Source organism: Belonocnema kinseyi, chromosome 6, assembly GCF_010883055.1.
Source record: "Belonocnema kinseyi isolate 2016_QV_RU_SX_M_011 chromosome 6, B_treatae_v1, whole genome shotgun sequence".
NCBI lineage: Eukaryota > Metazoa > Arthropoda > Insecta > Hymenoptera > Cynipidae > Belonocnema > Belonocnema kinseyi.
This window is the reverse complement of record NC_046662.1, coordinates 110,698,034-110,701,217: the sequence shown is the minus strand read 5'-3', so window position 1 is coordinate 110,701,217 and position 3,184 is coordinate 110,698,034.

The following is a 3,184-nucleotide window of genomic DNA, read 5'->3' as shown; positions in this document are numbered from 1 at the left end:
AAATGTTGACAGTTGCATACGCTGAGTCTACTCTGAGTAAGAAAAATGTGTATAAGTGGTACAAGCTGTTCCAAGAAGGCCGAGAGGATGTCGAAGACGAACGTCAAGTTCGGTCAAATGTGAGGGTTAAGCTCACGGTCTTCTTTGATTACCGTGGCGCAACGCATCAGAAATTCTTACCACCAGGTCGTACGGCCAATAAGGAGTATTACCTTCAAAATTATGCGCCGTTTGCGAGATGCGATACGCAAAAAACGTCCGGAACTTTGGAAAAACAATTCGTGGCTTTTGCATTACGATAATGCACCTGCTCATTCATCGTTGCTTGTGGAAGATTTTCTGACCAAAAACAGCACCACAGTCATGCCTCAGCCTCCATATTCACCGGATTTGGCCCCCAGTGACTTTTTTCTTTTCCCAAAACTGAAGAGACCCATGAAAGGACATCGATTTTCAACGATTGACGAGATAAAAACTGCATCGCTGAAAGAACTCAAGGCTATACTAACACACTTCGTATAGTTGCAGGTATTTGTTAATATTGTTTGACTGCAATAAATATGTAAGGATATGATTTAATTCCATCCGTTTTCCACCACAAAAAAGGATCAGCGTCTGGATGAATGGTTGCCTCATATGTGTAGAGACGTAGCTTTAAAATGAAAGGAAATGTTAGGTTGACATTATTAATATTAAAACATAATATATCAATTTTTTAATAGATCGTCTGATCGGTGTTACGAACTATTGATATGTTTAAACTTCTACATAATATTGTTCAAATTTCCCTATTTATATGAACTAATATGTATTTATTTTTCACAAAAATCGATTTTCAATGTTGATAATATCAAAAAATGGCTCCCCTAATACATCACAAAATGGTCGTAAAATAATACTTATTATACAAGTACTTTAATGTGACCACATTTTAATTTACATTATAGATTTCTTTATTTTGCAGCTAAATAGTTTTAACTTTTTTAACGTAAACAGAAGGTTGCATAGATTAATTTGAAAATTTTGAAGAACAGCACACAGGAAGCAGTGTAACTTGCTCCCGAAAATGGGATCATATGTCACTTTCACATTTTCCGTCTGCGAATATTTCTTCAGGTGTGAAACGGAAAAATCCACAAAAAATTTGAAATGTCAAGATTAACCTCTGCACAATTTCACTAACAAGGAAGGTACTCCAGGTGTCCCTCGCCGATTTAATTCTCCCAGATATGTGTTGTTTTACTTGTAAAACTAAGCAACACTTTTTTTCATCTGGGGAAAAACACTTTATGGGGTACCACAGCCCCTCAAAGATAGACGTCTCAAGTGTCAATTGTATAGTTTTGTGTATAAAAACTAAACTCATTTCCACCAAATCTAATAGAAAAGTTTCCTCGTGATGAAAGATGAATAAAGTAATTTTATCAAAAAATAAAAAGAAATTTAGGGGGTAGACCGCCGCTATATATATTTAAAGTTCTGCTAATGATGTTTAAATTCACAGCAAAAACATTTTAAAAATATATATTTTGCACTTGAGACAAAGATAAACTTGGCGTGTTAGAGCAAACAAATTATTTTAAAAAATTAATGGGGGCGGCCACCCCTAAAACTTTTTATTTTGTGTCAATGATAATATATACTTCCCAGGCACACAAAAATGGGGAAATTAGTTTTCTAACGAAGGAAGTACAATAGAGTCCATCCAACATGAATACGAAAATACTCGTGGTTAAACCACCCCTACATATTTTCAAATGTCCTGAAAATTACTACATTCATAAGAGAAAAATGTTTAAAATATATATTTTGCACTTGGGGAAAAAATTAAGTTGTGTTTCCACAAAAAATTTTTTTTTTATTTTCGGGCCAAGCTACACCTCAACACTTTTTATTTTGTGTCTATGATAATAAATACTTTCCATGCACAAAGACAATTGGGAAGATAGTTTTTATTACGAAGAAAGTAAAATAGAGTCCATCCAACTTGAATAAAAAAATTAATTGGGGGTATAACACCCCTCAATTATGTATAAAATTTTGTAAATAAGTCTAAAGTCAATCAAAAAATTACGAAGAAAATACGTGTTGCACACGGGAAATAGAATGAAGGTATTTATATATATTTAAGAAAAAATAGAATTAAAGAGGGTAACTACCCCTAAACTATTTTTTTACTACAAAAAAAGGTCATTAAAATAATTAAAAAGCAAACATACACTGAGAAAACTATATTGCATGCATTGCAATATATACCGTGATTCTTGCTCTATATATCGTAATTATCGCATTATGATAGCGCAAAGTCGTGAGATCGTACATTGCAAGTTTTTACATTATATACCGCATAATTGTGCAATCTATAATGTAAGAATTTAAGTTTATTACGCTATCACATTGTATTTCTTTTTTTGTGATCTCGCGAGGGTTCGAGTAGTGAACAGATCACAGATCAAATTAAAGGTAAAGTTTACATCGATTGCGGGTGAAAGATTTACCGCAACAAAAATTAACCTTGCCGGATAAGTTTTACATGAATCGAAGATAATTTCCGATTTGTAACTTTGCCTGGATAATCTTTCGCCTTACAATGGCTCCATGTTTATTTGAGGTGTAGCGACAATTACGACGCCAGCGTTATCCAGCGTCGTTTAAGGGCATGTGATACCCTACCGAAAGAAATCTCTGAGTTTTCTTTAGCGAAATAGCTTGGTCCACTTGAGTCTATAAACAGAGTCGATTTGAAACAAAATAGTCTCGGAGATATTTTGAGAGATTTGGGTCCTTTTCAAGATCCTTTTAGTGGTCGTTTTAAGAGTGGTGCGACGGTAATATAATGTTCCTTTTGTATTCGTCACGTACCGGGCGGGCAGTTATTTACAGTAGTTGGTCGTGGCTAATCCGCTCTCCCTTTTTGAATTTCTCTTCAAATTATTAACACTTTTTTTTTAATTGATTAATTTTATCATTATACTTATTTATAATTATAACTTATATACTGATACACAATTTTCTAGTTGAATTAAAAAATGTTGTCTTTTTTTGGCGTATCTCATTCCATTTACGAGGAACGTTCTATTAATTCCAGTTTTAAGCATTAAAAAAAAAGTTAGATATCTGAAGTCATCGAAACCCGTAGATTCCGAATTATTATGTTTTAGGCTGTTAACTATGAAATTAAAAA